The sequence below is a fragment of the Myotis davidii genome, unplaced genomic scaffold (assembly GCF_000327345.1).
Source record: "Myotis davidii unplaced genomic scaffold, ASM32734v1 scaffold2621, whole genome shotgun sequence".
Classification (NCBI taxonomy): Eukaryota; Metazoa; Chordata; class Mammalia; order Chiroptera; family Vespertilionidae; genus Myotis; species Myotis davidii.
In genome coordinates, this window is record NW_006291205.1 from 117,610 (window position 1) to 138,899 (window position 21,290).

General features: G+C 46.9%; 1 protein-coding gene across 2 annotated transcripts in view; it reads right to left on the bottom strand.

Annotated features, from left to right (window-relative positions):
• The window catches only part of CES5A (carboxylesterase 5A), a 163,067-nt gene that overhangs the window by 87,113 nt on the left and 54,664 nt on the right, over positions 1 to 21,290 (bottom strand). For both annotated transcript variants that reach the window (XM_015564351.1, XM_006764340.2), the window contains exon 2: positions 10,500 to 10,617. The gene's annotated coding sequence lies outside the window, so the exon portion shown is untranslated. The remainder of the gene's footprint in view (positions 1 to 10,499; positions 10,618 to 21,290) is intronic.

A 21,290-nucleotide genomic window follows, 5' to 3' on the forward strand; every position in this document is an offset into this window, starting at 1 on the left:
GGAAGGGAAAGCATAGGCAGAGAAACTAGTCTTTATTATGGTTCTAATTTATTCGGGCGATGACTAGAGCACGAACTACCGCAGTGACCGCTGCAACGGAAGAAAAGACACACTGAGGATGTCTTCACTGCTCCGCTACTGGGAGGGCTTTGACTCTGACAAAAAAACTAGAGATGAAAACCCATCAATGGCATGGCTCAGTGATATTGATTTGAGCCATGCTAGGCTATCATTTCCGAACATTTCTTCCGCGGGCTGGGAGATGTGCTATTTATCCTCTGTCTTCGATCCTTGGCAGGATGATTCTTCGCAGAGAAGAAAAGTCTGAGAGATAAATGGGGGCCTGTGGGTGGCCGCACAGCAAGAAACACGATCGTGCTACTGCTGAGGTCAGAGGCCTTTTCTATTCTTCTCTTCCTTCCTCGACAGCCGTGGCACCCAGGTACCGCAAGCCCTGAAGCGTCGACACTCTCAGCCACACTTCATGACACTATATTATATTCAGCTATATTTTCCTTTCACCGTTTTGCGGGTGAACCCGGTCATATAAAGTATCTTAGGTTTCTCAGTTACAGAGATTCCAGCTTCTCTGGTTAAATACAAGTATTAAGTACAATGAAGGGGTTTGGGGTTGTGGGGTGTGTGTGTGTGTGTGTGTGTGTGTGTGTGTGTGTGTGTGTGTGTGGTGTGTGTGTGTGTGTGTGTGTGTGTGTGTGTTTGCCTTGATTGTCTTTTGTTCCAGTCTCCCTCCCTCTCTCACGAGGTCAACTGTTATTTACTAATTTCTCCCACCGATGGGACACCTGCTGGGAATCAGCAGCCCGACTACAGTGTCTTGGGAAACAATAGGCTGATGTCATTCTCGCGGGAACAGGCTGCTGTCAGTCAGGCCTCCTTGGTGCTTCTGAGCTCAGGTGTCTCCTTCGTGAACTGTTCCGCAGTTCGGTGATGGGGAGAGACCCACAACCAATAGCTCCACTGCCTGTAACTGTTGTTATGCCTTTCTAAATATACTGAGATAAATTTGGCGTCACAGAAAGAGCAGAACGTTTTGGAGACAGGTTCAAATCCCCACTATGTCACTTACCAGCAATGGAATATTCATTTAATATCATGGAACCCACTGTCTTTGTGCAAAATGGGGATACTGAAAACATTTGCACTATCCGGTGGCTATTAGGGCCAAATAAGATAAAAAAGATGATTTTTTTTTTACAAATAGGAATGTTCCACACATGGGCTTATTATAAAAGGTTTTCAGGAGAACTGTGACCTTTCTCCATATCCCAGTTCCTAGCCCCTCAAATCCCAATCATAATGATTATTATCAAAGAGGTCCTTCTTAATATATTAAATCCAATCTAGTTTCATCTCAGTTACTTGTATTTTTTCTTTCTAAAACACACACACACAAAATTTACCTCAGCTTATACTTCTTTCAAGAGCAAAACTTCCTAACATATGTGGCATTCCATTCTCAGCACCACACTTGAGAAGGATACTGACAAACTAGAGGCAGTTCAGAGGAGAGGGGTCAAGATCGCAAACAGATTGACACTTTGAAAGAGAAGGAACTAGGAAAAAGAACTCTACTTTGGGGGTGGAGATACAGAGACAAATTCTTAAAGGACCACTGTGAGTGTGGAGGATTGGAATTTTTTCTATTGGCCCTGTCTTAGGTCAGGTTTTCTGGGGTACAGAGAACCTGAGGTGAGGATAAGGAGCTAAGACTCTACGTGAGAGGTGCAACCCCAAAGCAGTGAGAGTGAGGGAAAGGGATGTGAGCAGAGAAACAATGCCTTGTGATGGGTTAATATATTGAGTGATTCTCTGACATGAGCCATAAGGAGGAACAGCTGGTCTTTTGTTAGATGCACTTGCTCAGTCACACAGGGTGTCCCCAGAGACTAGGCAAGACTGTGCCTTGGAGGGCTCTGTGGTAGGAGGTCCGGAAAGGACATTTACCCTCCTGTCACCTGTCTTCCATTGGTCAATCTGAGCCCACAGGGAGTTGACTTCCTTGCATTTCCCGGTTGCCTATCTGGCCCCTCTACAGCCAGATGTGTTTGGGAAGTCAGATCTCACACCAAATCAATGTCAGACACCAAACCATGGGTCCAGGAAGCTCCGAGAGCACCAAGCAGATTAATAGAAATAAGTTTTAAAAACTGCCCAACATCTAGGCATACCATTTTCAAACTTTACAAAATCAAAGATAAAGAAAAAAATCATGAAAAAAGCCGGAGGGGGGGAAACACCTTTCCTACAGAGGAATAAAGCAAAGATTAAGAATTGCATCCAACTTCAGAAACCATGCAAGCTGGAAGAGAGTGGAGTGAAATATTCAAAATGTTGAGAGAACAAAACCATCAACCTAGAATTCTGTACTCTGTGAAATTATCCTTCAAAAGTGAAGGAGAAATACAATCTTCCAGACAAACAAAAATAGAGAAAATTTGCTGCCAGTAAACCCTCCTTGCAAGAAATATTAAAAGAAGTACTTTAGAGAGAAGGAAGATAATATAGGTCAGAAAGAAAAAAAGAGTATCAAAAAGAGAATTAAAGATAAAATAAAAACTTTTATTTTTCTTACTATTTATTGATCTAACAGATATTTTGTTCAAAATAATAGTATTAATGTATTTAATTATATATGCTTATATATGAATATCTTATGTATATATGTATATATTAGGTGAATGGATGGACAGATAGAAATGCTTATGTATGCTTACCTATAAGTGAAATGAAGAATAGCAATGATACAAGGGACAGGAGAGAAAAATTGGGATTCTTTTGTTATTATTAGATATATTACTTGTGAAATGGCATAATGTTATTTGAAAGTGGACTTAGATCAATTGTAAATGTATATTGCAAATGCAAGGGCAACCGCTAAACGAAGTTTTTAAAAAGTGGCATAACTGATATGCTAAAGAGTGAAAAATGGACTCATATAAAATGCTCAATTAAAATGGGCTCGTTGTGTGTACTCCACAGTCCAAATATTTATATCATTGCTTTGATACTCCCAATCATTATCATCTCTTGTATTGCTCTACTGCAAGGTATATCTACAGCAATGGTCTTATTTTATCCAAACAACTCCGTGGAAGACAGAAGGCAAGTCAAGGAGAGGTGGGAATTACTCTGATCCCCATTCTACAGAGGCACTAATAGGGTCCCAGAAAGAGGTGACCTTCCCGAGGTCACCCAGTGAGTGGTCCTGGCCTCTGGGTGGGTGCCCAGCACTTGTTAGAGTCCTCACAGACCCTGAATACTGATGATATGCAGCTCCACGTGTCTCCTGTGCCACCTACCCTGGCTCCCCCTCTCTTGGGAGAGCAGAGGTGACATAGACTCACAATCACAAATTAGAGTAGTGCCTCAAGATGACACAGATGAGACTTTAAAGATGGAGTACTTGGGCTGATAAAATAATGAGCCCTAAAGTGGATACTAATATTGAGCTCTAAAAGGGATAACAGTATTGATCTGCCTCATCAGGCCTGCTGGGAGGATTAGCTCACTGGAAATCGTGAAGAACTTTGACATGAAGGAACATAAGTGATAGTACCTTTGGGAGTCCCTCTGTCCTCTTCGGGCTGGCTCTCCCTGGAGTAATCAGTGGTCATCTGGATGCCATGGCAACCAATGCATGCCTGATGATGAAAACCTTCCTCCCTATATTCCCTGTGCAATTCCATTTCCCTTACTTCAACCATAAGGCGAAGACTCGCCCTTCTATAAAAACACAACAGCAGAGCGCAGCGAGAAAGCTTCTGACGTTCAGGGTCCTGGTGGGAAGCAGAGGCATGGGGGAAATGCCGGATGCTTTTAAGAGCTCTGACTAAATGCAACCCTCTTGTCTGTGGCCATAGAAGCTGAGGTGGAAGAGTGACCCTGAGAAGAGCAATCAGAGATGGCTGGGAGGGGCTCTGCCAAGTGGGGGCTCGATGGGTCATCGAGGAGGCGTTGAGTGTGTGGTCCAGATCTGGAGTTCCTGTTAATTGCCCTCAGGGAAAAGCTAGCTCTCTCTCACCTACTTCCATAGCCAGGCCACGTGCAAGAGCTACCCTAGGTTGTTTTCCCAGTGTCATTATTACAGTGATACCGGTCTCGGAGTAAGTGTTCAATAAAGGCTAATTGGTGATGTTCTGGAGTGTGTATGTGCATCACGTGCTTACTCATAAGCATGGATTTCCAATTTTGCTGATGCTCTTTCCTGAGCCCTGCACTCCCTGTGCCAGGCCCTTGTGAGAAATTCATGCATGAATGGGTCACGTAACTCAAAAGTGGCAGGACCGAGGCGGCCCCAGAGCTTCTGACACCAGCCTAGAGCTGCTTCCACTCTGCTGCCCGGTCCTCCATGGCCAGGAAGCAAGCCAATCACATGCCTCCAAGGGGACGACGATGGCAAAACCACACTCCTCTGTTTCTCCTTCACTCTCACACTACTCCCACACTCACAATACCATATACCAAGCAACTCTCTGTGACACCAGCTAGGTGTCCTACAATTCAGTTCAATTTGGACACTAACAGGAGTTAGTGCAGACCCCATAGGTTAAGGTCTCAGTCCCACAAGACTGTCCCCTACATCAGATGCCAATGCAAGTAGTAGGTCCTCAAGTTACCCACAACTTCTGTCCAACTTGGCTACAAATCAGAGATTCCCATGACCCACTCCCCCCTTAGATAACATCATTTTCTAAAAGAGCTCACACAACTTGGGGGAACACTTACTTATGTTTACCCATTCATTGCATAGTAGAGGGTATGATAGAAATAACAGACAAACAACCAGACGAAGAGATGCATAGCCTGAGATCTGGAAGGGTCCCAAGAGAAGAGTGTCTGTCCCCATGAAGTTGGGGCGTGCCACCTTCCTGGTATGCAGATGTGTTCACCAACCCAGAAGCTCTCTGAACCCCAGATTGTTGGGACTTCATCACACAGGCATGATCAATTATTAACTCCACTTCCATCCCCTCTTCTCTCTTCCTTCTCTGAAAAATGGGGGGAGGAAGCTAGGTTTCCAAGCTTCTAATGATAGCTTGGTCTTTCTAGTGACAAGCCCCTACCTTAAAGCTATCCAGGAGCCCACTGGAGAGGTGCCTCATGAGAACAAAAGTGCGATTCTTGTCACCCAGGAAATCCCAAGGGGTTTAGGAGCTCAGGGTCAAATGTGTCCGCCATTCAGGAAATTATAAAGGTCTTAGGAGCTCTGTGTCAGGAACCAGGGTCAAAGACTACATGTTAGGACAAAAGATTCTCCTAGCACCCCTATTTAGAAAGATTTCAGGAGCTCTGTGTCAAGAGCCGGGGGCAGAGACCAATATAGATATTTCTTACTGTTGCAAAGGCACTTACCCACCCCCGACTCCTGTGCTTGTTTTCATTTTCTCTGTGCTAAGCAGCTAAAGACGATGAACCATTCAAGGGAGCCCACGGCACTAGGATCAGCAGTGACAGATCAAGCCTCCTTTTGCACAGAAAAAAGAAAATGAAGTTCACTTTGGTATTCCCACCCATCCCTCCGTTCCTCCCTTCTTGAAGGCATTTGAAAGAAAAGATTTAAAATTGCTTGTAAATTGAAGCAAGATTGCATGGCTATTGATTCAAATGTTGGCAGGTCTGACTCAGAGCCGTCTCTCTCATTCCTGATACCGATACTGACAGCGAAAGAGGGATTCCAAGGAGTCAGGTGTAATCAAATGACCCCAGAACCCCAATCACCTCCCTGTGCAGGGGAATTCAACATTTCCATTCTAGCCCGGGTCTCACTGCCAAAATGTTCATTGGGATTTCAGTTTGCCCTTCTCCATGCTAGGATTTTTTTGGTTCTTTGCTCCGATACCTTAACAGCTAACAAGAAACAATCTCTGAATATTCACAGAATGGCAGAGCTGGGTGGATTCGGCAGATAAACACAGTCACAGGGGCCTCGGAAGCGCTGCTATTGGGCCTGTGACAGGGAATGTGGCAGAATAAATCCTCCACTTTGTGTCATCCTCTGCATAGAAAGAGTCTGGGTCTATTACATCTTATAAGAAAAAAAAAGATATTAAAGAGAAAATAAGATCATAGTAATAAAAGTCTGCCTGTGTATTAAAGGGTTGGAGACATAATCATACAGGCCTGAATCTACTTATTTTCTAGGCTTCCTTTAGCAAATTTTCTTTGCTTGGTTTCTATGGAAACTGGAAACTGCACATGAGCTAAAGACACTCAATAGTCCTCCCTAGCTGGTGTGTCCATTTTAGATTTCTCTGCTTTAAGTGATATCATGTTGTAACCACTAAGATTAAAACACACTCACACACACACACCAATCCATACCCTGTACTCTCAGAATTATTGCTGAGAAGGTCAATGTTGAGAGCTACTGTTTATTGAGCACTTAATATGCTCCAGGACACATACTAAACAATTATAGGCTTTAACTTGATCCTCCCAATAGCCCAGTTAAAAATACAACTCTCTTCCTTGTCTTAAGGGGAGCCAAAACATCTCAGCCCATTGAACTGCACCAAGAAGTGGTACCCAGGCAGGAAAGCCATGTTTCCATCTTCCCATAGAAAATTCCAGGTGGAGGAAGGGGAAGGACAGAGCGCAGGCTCCTGTCCAGGAAGGCAGGCACACTGCCAATCAATCCACTCCTTCAGCAGCCACTGCCTCTCCACCCTCACCCACACCAGGCCAAGCTCGACCACCAAGGCAGCGCCAGCCTTGGTGTGGAAGGAACACCTGCATAGTGGCAACAAAGCTCCCAGGTTCCCAAGGCAACAAGCTCATCCATCTCCCCAGCCTGAAAGGACTCCCTTAGCCAGTCCCTTGAGTAAAGAATTGAAGACTCCTTCCACCATTAAGATACCAATGGGTAAAGCGCTCCTCCAAGCACCAACATGCCCGCTGAAAGTGGGCTCTCCAATGGCCTAACTGGACAGCAGGGCTCTGAAAGGATGGGCTGCTCCAGCCCCTCGTCTGAGCCTCCCTTCAGCACGTGGCAGGTCTGGTGTTCCGCCATGGTTGTTTGGTCCTCTTTCTCCTGAAGCTTCCATACCCTCTACCAAGCTCCCATGTTTTCTTTCAATCCCACTGTCCCAATCCCACCTCTCAGCCCATCTGTGATGCCCACAGCACCATTCCAGACCCCACCCACAATGGCCATTCCTTCCTCTGGCCTCTCATAGCTTTTAGTTTAAGAAATAAATCACTTGGTAACCTTGATTCTTAGTTAGATAGGTATTTATTTCCACTCTGTTGGTTGCTGTGTTCCCACCACATTTATGCTCAATAAACTCTCGCTGAATAAATGAACAAATGACAGTTTGGAATCAGAGGAGATGGGCCAGACTGAGCTATGGAGTGGGCACCTGAGGAGGACCCCAGGAGGCTGCTGGGAAGCTTGGAGGGTACCTGAGGGTGCTCTGGGGCAGCAGAGGTCTCAATAGGGAGAAAGAGGGGCTCCATATGCAAATCCTGACACCCAACAACCCCTGATGTCTAGTCAGGACCCTTTGAATTGCAAGTCACAGAAAATCAACTAAAATTGGCTTAATAAGAAGGGAATTGTTGGCTGTCATGGGTGGGAGGATATTGAAGTGGCTCATAGAATGAGAGCAGAGTTCCATAAACCCACACCCCAGGAGAGAAAATACAAGACCTAGAAAATGCCTCTCTTTTCTCCTTCCATCCCCTCCCCTCTCCTCGCCTCACCTCTCTCTTTCCTCGCTTCCCTGTATCTGAATTCCAGATATGTTCATCTCACATCACACCTCTCTCTGCTCTCTCGCCCCCTTCTCGTTCTATCTCTCCATCTCAATTGCACTGTCTCTGTTTAATCCCTTTCTCTTTTACAGCAGAGACTGCCTCATGTCAGAAAAAAGAGCTCCTTGCTCTCTGGCTTCTCACAGCTGGCTGCCTCCCCGGCACCAGCTCTGCAGGTGTGTAGCCAACCACACCTGGGCAGTGAGGACTGTGGAAATGGACGGAGCCTGGAGTCTCCTCAGAGCTCCTCACTGCCCATCAGCTGGGCTCAGACTCCACATCTAGCTCCATAACTTAAACACACAGCCTCAACTTGTCCCTTAGGAAACCTGTCCTCAGAGAAGTACACCCCGGTCTCCGTGCAATCACAGGCCTCCCACGTGTCTCCTAAACCTCTCCCTTCAGCACTAAGGGGCTTTATGGGCACTGAGCACTCACAGACCCAGCAGACTTCATGCAGATGTGATACGATGACCATTGAAATACATATATACATTGACAGTGCATCGCACAGCAGCCATTTATCCAAGACTTAAAGACACCAAGACACGTGAGCTTGGGGTGTTCTAACAAAAGCCTTTCAGATTCCAACCTGTATTCTCCTTGGTCGTCATCACTGTCCGGCAGATGCCACCTGCAGTATACTCCATTTTCTTTCCCCCATCTTTGTATTTGTGAAGATAAAAGCGGTCTGAAACGAGGAGTTGAAATTACCCACATTTAGACCACTCTGTTGGAAGTTGAAATCTCTTTGTTTTTCTTCTTGATTTCTCTGCGTATAAATACAGTGTTATCAATAGTTGTCTTTCATGATCAAAGACCATGGTGATACTTTCCCAAAAGATAAGGGAGAATGAAAATCATCACCATCATCTACATAAGATCACAGTAAGCCTCTGTGTCATTTTGGCCAGTCCTATCTAGTGTCTGACAACCTCCGTCAGGTTGCCAACAGTCCTGAAACCTACCGAGCCCGGGTCCACTACATCTGTCTCTCAGAGCCACACTTGGAGGACTTTGTAACAAAAATTCATTTCTTTTAAGTACCTGCTACTGGTACATGCCAAGCACTGTTCTAAATAGTTTCCATGCCCTAGCTGGTTTAGCTCAATGGATAGAGCAATGACCCAAGGACTGAAGGGTCCCGGGTTCAATTCTTGTCAAGGGCCAATATCTCAGTTATAGGTTTGATCCCTGGCCCTGGTTAAGGCACATGCAACCAATTGATGTGTCTCTCTCACATCGATGTTTCTCTCTCCCTCTGTCTCTCCTCCTTCCTTCCACTTTCTCTAAAAAATCACTGGAAAAATATCCTCGAGTGAAGATTAACAGTAAGTAAGTAAGTAAATACATAGTTTCTGTGTGTTATCTCATTTAATCCTTCTAAAACCCCTCCACAGTAGCTATTGCCAATATCCCCATTTTACAGATGAAGTAACTGAAGTCCAAGAGACGGAGTCCTTTGCTCATGGGGCTGGTAAGAATTCAGACCCGAGCAGCCTTGCTGCAGAGCACAGACGCTGAGCCCTAACCCTACTACACCATGAGGCCAAATGGAGAGCCATCGTTCAGCCAAGCTGGAGGCCAACCACTTCACCACTCTTCACAGCTTATCCAGACACCCCGTTTAGAGGTATAGGGTCCCAGAGACCAAACCAGTCCTGAGCCTCACTGCCACTCCCATGGCGGCACTCTGCCAGCAGGTCTGCACACCAGCAAAGCCTGCCCGGTTCTCCCTCCGTGTGCAATGCCATCTCTGAAACTTGGTCCGTACACGAAGTTTCCAGGCAGCCCTTCAAGCTGCGACAGTCCACTACTTCCTTCTCCTCCCCGCCCCACACCCTCCCCTCACACCCTCGGCCAGTCCACATGTCCCTATGCTAATTGCCCTTTCCAAAGTTAACATTTCCAAATGGCAGGATAAGTTCAGAGTCATTTAAAGGAAAAATGGGCATACTTGAGACATACTATGAAAATGTTAGGTTTTCTTCATCTTTTTTTTTTTTTTAATCTCATCCTTACCCTCCCTGTAGATTCGGTGAGCTCAAGTGGCCTCCTGTTCATTGTTTTTCCCAGGGAAGATCATTTCAGTTCGGTTCCCACTGTTTCATAACACAAGAGCTCAACTTACACACCTCCAAACAGAGGGATGGGTGCTCAGTTTTGCTTTCCTCTTCCCTCAAGAAAAAGCCTCAATCTCAGTTGCAGGCTTAAACAGACTTAACAGCCATAAGCCCCATAAGCTCTGGCATGCCATAAATAGTCCTTTTCATCAGGAGCTGCAAATCACAATTCTCCTGTAAAAGCCAGAGCAACTCAGAGAGCTGCCCACAGCACTGAGCCTAGGGCCTTGCATTTTAGTGGCATTTAATAAAGATTTGTTGATGGATCGATTGATCTGGGTCTCCCATATCAGGTGTAGCCTGAGTTTCTTAGATTTTTTTTTAAAGGGATTTCAACTAAGATTTAAAACCACCTCTTAATGCTCCAACCTCTCCATTCCCATAGTCCTTTGGGCCCAGTATCGTAGAACCTATTTATAATGCATGAATTTCAAAGCCCCTGTGGGGACAAGAGGGACAAGAGGGCAGGACAGTCCAGTAAAAGGCCCTACGCCATCTGGGCTATGGCACAATAAGAAGCAATGTCCTCATGATAGCCTGGAGGAGGTGAGAAAGGGAACCTCTGGATCATCAGAAAAATGTAAACTAACAATTTGGTCTTACCAGTTGAGAGCTTTGGAGTCAGGAATCCTCATTCCACCACCCCGAGCTCTGGGGCCTTAGGCAGGTGACTCAGCATCTCTGGGCAGCGATTTCCTCATCCACACCAGCACCTGGGCTTCTGTCAGGATCGAATGAGGAAACATGTGGTGAGCCCTGGAGCTACTCTCTGCATGCAGAAAGCATCACTCATCCTATATAATAAGGAGATAACATGCAAATTGACCCTCACTCTGTCACGTGATGACTGCACCCACAGCAGAGGTGGGGTTCCCATAACAAGCGATCAGCAGAGACCTAAGGCTGTGTCGCCCCACCCCCCGGTGGGGCTTGATGGGGGACCTCAGGCCACGCCCCCCATCCCTGCGCCAGGCTGGGGGACTTGAGGGTGCGCTGGGGGACCTGAGGATGTGCCCTCCACCCGGCACAGGGCCGGGGGACCTGAGGCTGCACCCCCCCACACCCAGTGGGGCTTGACAAGGGTGAGGGCAGCCAGGTCTGAGCTTCACGCGATTTCGAGGTGCACGCAGGTGGGCAGAGACTTGACTCTGGGTCCCACAGTGTGCCCCAGACTCTGACAGGAGGAATATTTTCATATACATTTTACTAATTTTCTTTCATCTCTGACACTTCTATTATAAAGGGCAAATAGCAATATTAAAATATTTCCTCTAATTAATTCCCTTTTAATGTGCACGAATTTTGTGCACTGAACCACTAGTGTTATAAATAATCAGCTTAGCAATACAGCAAAGGAAGTTTTACTGTGCTTCTAATTTTATGAAAATCGAGGGTCCGTATATACCAATTATGGTAACTCAGCTAACCAGAATATTCAACTACCTAGAATACCTGCATCTCCCCAAATGCCTGACAGATGGGAGCTCGCATTACATATCAAAGTGCTGAGGATAATAGAAACAAAGTCAGGATCCGTAATAAGTGAGTTTAATTGGGACCACAAAAAACTCAAGATGCTAAAATAAAAGCACACCACACTGTTTTAAATGGAGTTATAGCTCAGGGAACAGGTATGCTGTAGGAGCTACTCCAACTTTATAAAATGCCCCTTTCATCAGCATGGGGAAGAAAGAGCGCTGACTGGGTCTCTCTCTGTGTTCCTGTTTTAGTCAACAGACTTGAGCAAGAAAAATAAAGGGACAGGGATGTCTATATATAATTAGGAAGCAATTAAAGCCACGTAAACACAGCTGCAGATAAAAACACAGGTAAGGGAATTCTTTAAAAAAATTAAATGTAACCTATCAGCAGGCGGAATGAAAATGGGTCCCGAGGCAGTGAAAAAACTTGGTAATAAACTAGCTGCACCCCCACCCACCCCGGAAAAGGAAACGTGATTGAGGGCCAGGCCATTTCGTATTGTGTCTTGACGTGAGCTTGGGTGAGGGAAGCTTCTTGGGTGACTGAGTAACTAACTTTCAGGGAAAGAAAAAAAGAGCCGTGAAGACAAGGGAGGGAGTGGCTGGGAGTTTCCCTTGATCGGCCTTTCTCACAGTTACGACATCACGTTTCAAGGATGGATCGCTGTCAGGGTCAGAATGACCCGGGCTACATAAAGAAATCAATTCCGCAAGTGTTTACTGAGCGCCTCCCATGTCCAAGGCACCATGCCAAGGGAGAGGTATAGAGATGGGCAAGGCTGGTCCCGGATCTCCGGAAACACCCAGACCACAGGGACAGCAGCTGTGAGCACAAGGTTAAAGGCAAGTGATGCTGTGGTAGTTACATGCTGAGCACAGAGTCACGGGAGGGAGGTGAATTTCCACCAAGCGTATCAGGAAAGGCTTCCTGCAAGAAGTGGTATTTGAGCTGACCTTGAAAGGTGGATAGAGAAAATGCTTCAGGCAGGGTAATGACATTTGTTCATCCACCCACTCATCTATCTACCCATCCATCCATCCACCCAATGAACAAATAGCTATTAACAAATAGCTACTGATGGCAGAATTTTGAGTAAAAAGAGATAGAATCCCCATCCTTGAAAGCTTTTCACGGAAGAATTGAACCTTCAGATGTAAATGGCGGTATGGCAACTGGCCTTGAGGGGTGGTCCAAGGTTCTGCCTGGGGCTCTAACAGGAATGGTAGATCAGGCAGAGAAGTTAGGGAAAGCCTTGCTGAGAAAGTGATGGTGGAACCAAGAACTGAAGGGGGAGCCGGAGACATCCAGGCAAAGAGTAGGGGGCCTGCAGCATTCTCAACTGAGGGAGCGACATGCTTCGAGGTGGGAAAGAAGCACTATGAGAACAAGGGGCTGAAACCATCCAGGGGTCTGGAGCATGGCATAGGAGGATAGTGTGTGGAGATGAGACCACAGAGCCCAGCAGGGGCACGTGGGGTCTTGAGTGGTCTCGGTGAGAAGCTCCCACCCTTCATTCTAAGAACAATGAACAGTCTTCGGAATTGTTCAATTGGTTCAGTTATATGGAGGGGAGGGCGGAGGTGGCATGGTGAGAGTTTTATTTTGGAAAGATCATCTGGCTGAACTGCAGACCAGAGTGGATGAACCAGTGGTCCAGCAGGAGGTATGGAAAAGGCCAGGGCCGGGAGAGCAGCAGTGGGCATGAGGAGAAATAATGTCAAGGGCTATATAGGGGCAAGTCAACAAGACTGCAAGCTAGATTATGGGGCTTTGGTAAGGAAAAGGGAGGTGACTCGGATACGTTTGGCTCTCAGGACTGGACAGATTGCAGTGCCAATCACACAGATAAGGGCAATGGACAAGGACCATTGTGACAGAGAGAGATGAGCTGTGGGGATTAAGAGGTTTGAAGGTGTGGTCAATGTATGTCTCTGCAGTAAACTATCAGTCCCCTGAGGGCAGGATTCTGTCTCTTTTTTACGAAAAATTGTGGCCTTGGCAACTAGTGCAATGTCTGACGGATAGCAAGTGCTCTGAAAATGCTTGCTACTTGAGTAGCTAGTGGGACGAATGGATGACCTTGGTTTTGGACATGTAAAGTGTGAGGCGGTTTAAGACACCTGAGAGATGAGATGTCAGGTACAAAGTTGGAGAGGTGGACTGCTGCTCAGGAGAGAAGTCAGGATGGGAGCTAGAGATGCATGACCACCCAAAGAGAGTAGCTCAAGGGAGAGGAACAGGCCCTGGATCTAGCCTTTAGGAATCCCGACAGGTCAGGGCCAGGCCGCGGAGGGCAGGTGCACAAAGGAGAAAGAGAAAGGGCAGCCAAAGTCAGAGGGAGTCTTTCAAGAATGAGAGAGTGGTCAACGGTGTCGATTGCAAGTAAGATGAGAACTGAAAAATGTCCTTTGGATTTAGCAACACTGAGGTCATCGGTGACCTTTGTGGGAGCTGTTTTTGTGGAGCGATGTGGTGGAAGCCAGATTGGAGGGGGTGAGGAGTGAGGAGTGGGAGGTGATGAAACGGTGACAGGGCGTCGACACAATCTTAGGAGAAGTTTGGCGGTGAAGAGGAGGAGAGAGGTGGGGCGGAAGCTGAGCAAAGGCAGGAGTGTGCCCAGCAGGTCTGAGAAGGGACAATGACCAAACATGACTAGAACAGTGGTTCCTGTCCATTTTTTTCCTGCCCCTCCATCCCCTAAGGAACAGACACCCCAGATCAGGAACAGAAATCAGAACATCCAGAGAAGGAGTTGATTTGACTGGGGCAATGAGCTTGACTTCTGGAGATGTCAATGGGGAGTAGGGGACAGGTAGGGTAGCTGGAAATACGGTCCCGGGCAGCATCGTCAAACTACAGCCGCTGACCAAATCCAGCCCCCACCCCCTACCTGTTTTTATATGGCCAGCCCATGAACTGAGAATGGTTTTACATGTTAATATGGTTGAAAAACAAAAAGGAGAATAGTACCTCGTGAGATGTAAAAAGTATATAAAGTTCACATTTCAGGATCCACAATAAAGTTTTATTGGAACACAGCCACATTCATTGACGTACCACCTGTGGCTGCTCTTGCATCTCTACGGAAGACCTGAGTAGTTACGACAAACTGATGGGCCCACAGTTCAAGATATTTATTATCTGGCCATTTACAGAAAACGTTTGCCAATCCTTGGTCAGGGGCATAGGGAAGCAATCAGAGCAACCTCCTGATGGTCAGCATTATGGGAAAGACTCAAGTTAAAGGGGGCCAGATTACACTGTGCATTGAGGAAAACAGGTGGCTGGCTATTTCTGGGGTACAGAAGAGATGGCAGCAATCTAATATCTCTGGGTACAAGATGGGCATTTGTCCCTCCTCCACCAGTGTGTCCCCTCCCTTGCCTCTGTCATGAGCAGACCCCCCACAAGACTCAGCGTAAAGGACACATCTTTAGGAAAACATCTCCCTTCCCTTCCCCGACTGAGTCTCCCAGCCGTCTCAGACAACGCTTCTAGCGCTTCTCCTTTCCATCACTCATCACCATGGTAATTAAATAAATATTTGCAGGATCCTTGGTTTACTGCCTGTCTCTCTCCCTGGACCGGAGGTGCTGTGGTGTAATGACTAAGAGAGCAGACTGCAGACACAGGCTGTATGGTTCAATCCTGGCTCTACCATGTACTGGCTGGGGAACTGGCTTACTTACCCTCTCCTGGCCTCAATTTCCTGATTAGCAAAATGGGAACACTGAGAGTCCCAGATCACTCAGGGCTGTGAGCATTAGCTAAGGTAATAAGATGGAAGGTGCATAAAGCAGTGCCTGCAATACGCTAAGAGTTCAATAAATATATCATCCTTCCTTTCGTTCTCCCTCTCTCCCACTCTAAACCTGACAGGTTGTCCCCATTTTCCTGCACATGAGACAAATCATGATGGTGCTGCCTGTTCCATCCTGTTTTCTTTGACTTTTCAGCTCTGAAGTCCTCCTGGGTTTGGCAGTCATCTGCCACCTCCTGGGCTTCCTTTACCCTTATCGTTCCAACTCCAATATGTTTTACACCTCCTGTGAGCATACTGGCACAGCTAACTCTTTGAAGCCTCCTTGACTAACCTTTCTGCTCAACTGCTAGGCCATTTGTGACCTCAGAGAGAATAAATTCAGAGGCTGCACCATTACCACTCCTAGAGAGTCAGCCACCTGGCAATGACTGGATTCCTCATGAACTTGGCCTTGTGTGGATCTTTTATGATGGTTCCTAGACACCATGATTGAGCCTGTGGCCTTGGAGCTCCCAGGGGAAAGGAAGACTGATCTCCAAACCTTATACCTATGACATTCTGCTTCCAAAGGAGAAGGCCCAACCTTTCCAGGGCATGGAGAGAAGACTCTAGGACTCCAAGGACAGATTCAGCACATGAAGTAGAAATGTGGATGGCTGACATAGGGGCCAGGCAGAAGACTGTGGCTAATTCAGATGAAGTTAGATATAAAGTAGGAACACAGTACAGCATCTTGGGGGCAAGGCAAAGAACATGGAGGGCTGGAAATGGGCAATCTTGTGAGTCCCGAGGACGGCAATGGCAGCACAGCAGTGATCTGTCTGTGGGCGGGGAACCCAAGGCCGGGAAGGCATGAAGGAGGCTCTTGCGGGTGTATAGGTGTAGATTCATGGGGATCTGCTCTAATGAGGTGGCCTGGGGTCAGAGGGAGGAGTATATCCAAGAACACTCTGATGAGCACAAGCCATCGGGGATGCAGACCCTGTCTTACAAGACTTTCTGATCCACGGGGAGGCAGCCAGTTCCAGTGGATGCAGCTCAGAGTCTGAAGTCCACAGCTGTAGTTCAGAGCCTAGATCGACCACAAAGTTGGGCAAGTTTTAAAGCACTCCAAAGCGTAGTTTTCTCATTAGTGATAGGGAATAATAATTCCCAACCTGCAGGGTTATTGAGAGAATGAGAGGTGAAGAAGGTGAAGTTCCTGGCACAAAGTAGATAATATAATTAGTCTTATGATTGATCAGAGATTCTTGGAACCACTACATGAAGTGTCTCCCCTCTTTGGGTCTCAGAGTAGAGTCACAAATACACTGAATGAGTGAAAAGAAAAAAATTAATCTACATACAAACATACAGGTATACCAGTCATCAAGAACAAGCACCACCAGGTACAAATATCACTCATACATGTGCTGAGTGTGGGCCACAAAAAGAGAGTGAGGTAGGTCCCTTTCACTAGATAACAAAAGGTCTGAGGGCCTGATTATGGAAATTTGGGCCAATGGATTCATAATTTGAAGTTTGTCCATTGGGAGAAGGATGTCTTTTTAATTTGTAGGTTGACCGAGAGTAGCCTACTTAGCCCAACATCTCTGTCATTAAGTGGCCTCCTTGACGCTTTGATGCAGGTAACTGTGGCTCTCAGGGAGTCCTAGGAGACCATTGCTCCAGAATCTCATCTCCTGTAGGGGCCTGTGATGGGGTTGTCGGGCAAGCACAAACTTAATATAGTTGCTCAGATCTAGGGAGGATTATTTCCTATATTGACAGAGACAGAGACAGGCCCTTACTGAGCATCTACTGTTTACAAGGCAGGCACTGTGCTAGAGGTTTACCTGCATTGTCTGGAATAATTGTTCCCTTATTCAACAACTAGAGGGCTAGTGCACAAATTTGTGCACCAGTGGGGTCCCTCGGCCTGGCCTGCAGGATCAAGCCAAAACTGGCTCTCTGACATCCTCTGAGGGGTCCTGGATTCTGAGAGGGTGCAGGCCAGGCCAAGGGACCCCACCAGTGCACAATCAGGGCTGGGGAGGGATGCGGGAGGTTGGCTAGCTGGGGAGGGGCTGTGGGAGGGCTCCAGGGCATGTCTGGCCCACCTCACTCAGTCCCGATGGGCCGGACCCCAGCAGCAAGCTAACCTACTGGTCTGAGTGTCTGCCCCCTGGTGGTCAGTGCACGTCATAGCGAGCGGTTGAATGGCCTTCGCATATCATTAACATATTATGCTCTGAACGACCGGACACTTAGCCTATTAGGCTTTTATTATATAGGATTATGTTTTGAGTTCCAACAGGCACTATGCCAGATGCTACGTATGCACTGGGATCAGGGAGACATAAGTAAACATCATAACCACAGAGTAACCAGTACCACCCGAGAGTGGGTGCAGGGCAGATCACCAGTACCTAACCCAGCCTTCTGTATAAATGAGTCAAACATTCCAGGTGGAGGGAGAGCAAGCCTGGCAGCGAGAGAGACTGAAAGTTGTTCGTTAGGGGAATAGCCAGCAGTTCCTAAGTTTGGAGCAGAAAAACATCTATGACAGGAAGCCAGGGGTCTGGTCATGGAGGATTCATATGCCTGGAATTGAGCAAATACAAGCACAGGATGCTAAACCCGATGAACATGATCTTGGACAGGTGATCAAGGCCAACATCCACACTGATAAGTCATGTGGTTAATGCACATGCTTCCAATGACAGAATGAGAATGGCACTTGACCTCTGTAGTCCTCCTCCAAAAAAACACATTTCCCCAGTCTAATCATGAGGGGGGGAAATGTGAGGGATATTCTACAAAAAGCCTGGCCAGTAACCCTCAAAACTGCCAAGATCATCAACAACAAGGAATGACTGGAACCCTTGTGCACTGCTGGTGGGAATGCAGACTGGTGCAGCCACTGTGGAGAACAGTATGGAGTTTCCTCAAAAAAAAAAATTAAAAATGGAACTCCCATTTGACCTAGTAGTCCCACCTCTAGGAATATATCCCAAGAAACCAGAAACACCAATCAGGAAGGATATATGCACCCCTATGTTCAGAGCAGCACAATTTATAATAGCTAAGATTTGGAAACAGCCTAAGTGCCCATCAGCAGATGAGTGGATTATAAAACTGTTGTACATCTACACAATGGAATACTACGCTGCTGTAAAAATAAAAAATAAAAAAAGGAATTCTTACCATTTGCAACAACATGGATGGACCTGGAGAGCATTATGTTAAGTCAAATAAGCCAGTCAGAGAAGATAAATATCACATGATCCCACTCATTTGTGGAATATAATGAACAACATAAACTGATGGACAAAAATAGAGCCAGAGACTTAAAAGCATTGAACAGACTGTTCAACCTAAAAGGGAAGATGGTCGGGGGAGGGGAGGGGAGTAAGAGATCACCCAAAGCACTTATATGCATGCATATGAGCATAACCAATGGACACAGACAGGCATGTGTTGGGGGATGGGAGCAACTGGGGAGAGGTCAATGGGGGAAAAAAGAGACATATATAATACTTTAAACAATAAAGAATTTAACTTAAAAAAAAAAAAAAAAAGGAATGACTAACAGGAGGAACCTGAGGGAGCATGAGAACTAACTGTGATGTGCTGCCCTGGATGGGCTCCCGGAAGAGAGGAGGACATTTGGTAAAAACAAAGGAAATCTAATAAAGTTGAACTTTAGTTAATGATAATATTAACCAACATTAGTTCGTTCATTGTGACCAATGTGTCATGCTGACATAAGACATTAATGTTTATGTAACTCTATACTAACTTCATCATTTTTCAACGCATTTAAAATGATTCTAAATTTGGAAATACAGGATGCCCAGTTAAACCTGAATTTCAGATACTCAATATTTTATTTAGTATTAAGTACATCCCATGCAAATCTTTGGAGCGTGGTGGAAAAAATTATTTGTCGTTTGAGATTTAAATTTGACCAGGTGTCCTGGAAACTCTTGCCTAGGAATGAAGGTCACCCTGAGAGGAGTGAGAAGAACAGCGAGGAGCTACTGAAGGATCGCAGGTGGGAAGGGACATGGTACACAACTTAAGGGGAGATAGACAGGTGAGGACGGAGGCTCGATGACTTTGCCAGAGTGCCCAGCTAGCTCGCACTGGGAAGTCAGGATCTGAACACGGGCCTGTCTCACCCCAAGCCCAAGTCTACCTGTTCCACTCAGACACCTCACAGAACTCTTTCTAGAAACATCAGCCAGAATTTACTCTTGCTGGCAAAGAATAAAGGGGGATCAAGAGCAGATGTGGTGCGTGGAGGACTCCAGCAAAAGCAGGTGAGTATTTCTGAGCTCAGGGCTTCCCCAATCACAAGGCCTGCTGGGTACCAACTCCCCACGGACGTCCCCCTTCCCTGCCTCTCTGCCTCTCAGAGCCGTGAACTGAGAAGTTGGCAGGGCCCTTCAGAGTCATTCATCCAGCAGCCTCCTTTGAGCAGTATTACCGTGCACAGCTGTCCCCACAGATGTCACCCCTCTTTTTGGTCTAGCTCTTAACGATTGGCCCAGCTTGCGGCGGTCTCCCCCACATCTTGAATTCCCACTTCCCTTCTGCTTGGGCCTCAGACAACAGCTTACCCAGCTCGGTAGAGCTCTGTGTTAAGTAAGAGTCCAAGGCCTCTGAGCAAGGGCCCAAAAGGCTCTTCTGTGTGACAAGAGAAACTCTGTAACGTGTATTCCTGCTTCTCGGGGATCTTTCTGTCTAACCACCTCCTCACCTGCTCCCAATACAGGCTGCTGTTTTATACCTGGGTTCCCAGAGATAAGGTTAGGTAACTGCACTGACATGAGCACAGCCCAGGGGGTGCTTTCGTTTATTTGAAGTAGCACATAAGAGAAGGCAGAGGGGCAACACAAGGGTGACGTGTACCCGGCCAGCACAATCTCCTACAGGAAGAGCTGACGCCAGCCAGCTGCTCCAGGCCCCTGCCGGGCTGTTTCTCAGGGCATAGCCACCCCGCTGTGGCTTGCCAGCTCTGGGAGACAGAGAGGGCCAAGCTCTGGCTTGCTGGGTGCCTACCTCCAACACATCGCCCCCATGAAACCACCGGCATCCAGGGCCCTGCCAGGGGTGGGGGTGGGAGAAATCGGCCGGCAATCCTCTTTTCTCTAGAAATGGGATTGGAAATGGGGTAATCGTCTAAATGGGCAGGCCAGATGAGTCGATAAACATAACTCCCTTTTTTATTCCGGCGATAAGGCTGCCTGAGTGAGCGTAATCCCTCGCCCGGGCTCCGGGAGATTGCCAGGCAGCCGGCCGCCACCCTGCCTGCCACCACCACCACGGCTGCATTAGTCTGATGGGACTAGGCATGGAGCTCTAGATGGACTGCATTTCATAATGGCTTTAAGAGCATGGGTGATGGGGTCACCCTGCTGGCTGAGCTGTCCCCTTGGCACTGCCCTCCTGCTCCCCCACACACTGATGGGGCATAGATGGTCCAAATGCAGGGCTGCCCTCAGTCATATAAGGTGTCAGGAAAGAGTACAATTTGAAACAGCTCTCAGAAACATGGAATAATGGGAAAACCCCTGGGCTCTAGCCCCAGCCAGTCCACTAACTCTTGAGGCCTCAGTTTCCTCAGCTGCATTAAGTAATCGCCATGGTTGCTTCCTGCTCCCCCGTATAAAAGACCCATGGATTCACGACTCTCCCAGCCAGCCAGGAAATTAGCGTTAAGCCCTTGCAGACTCAGTGCCTCATTCTAAGATAACCAAAGTATCTTTGCTATTGCTAATTAAATCTAAAAACATATTTTTCACATAAAACCCCCTACAGTCTGTAGAAAATACCATTGTATTATAAAGCATATTTTATCTCCTTTTTCTGATTGTATTTATGTATCTGTACAGTAAGGCTATTTTACCTTTCACACCTCCCTACTGAGTTACGATCTTCCCTTTTATTAATGAACACCTTCTGGGAGAGGATGACCTAGAGCAGCTGGCAGCGAGGCCGGAGGAAATAAGACAAGCAGGGGAGGTGTGGCCTTTGTACCAGGAAGATGCCAGGGGTTCAGGAAGGAAGGCTGGAAAACTCCCACCGCCTATCATCCAGGGCCCAACATGTGGGCAGAGTCCACACTGATAATGGATGAGGTCCAGGCAGGTGAACCACAGATC